This window comes from Numida meleagris, chromosome 1 (assembly GCF_002078875.1).
Source record: "Numida meleagris isolate 19003 breed g44 Domestic line chromosome 1, NumMel1.0, whole genome shotgun sequence".
NCBI lineage: Eukaryota > Metazoa > Chordata > Aves > Galliformes > Numididae > Numida > Numida meleagris.
In genome coordinates, this window is record NC_034409.1 from 141985274 (window position 1) to 141985610 (window position 337).

Here is a 337-nt window from a genome sequence, read left to right on the forward strand (position 1 = left end):
ATGGACGGATAAATGGACAGATGGATCGATGGATAAATGGACAGATGGATAGAAAGGATAGGAAGAAGGGAGGAAGGAAGGAAGGAAGGAAGGAAGGAAGGAAGGAAGGAAGGAAGGAAGGAAGGAAGGAAGGAAGGAAGGAAGGAAGGAAGGAAAAGGTAGTGCTGTTCACAGCATAGCATTGTTAGAGAAGGTTCCCCCACTACTGCCACCAAATAGTTAAAATGTTCCAAGCCCTGTCCGAAATGCACAGTGTCGTGCTGTTGCTCTCTGCCTGGGCCAAGGTTTCACACCCCCCCCCCCGCTCCGCCCCGTAGCCAGCAGCCCCGCTCCGTCC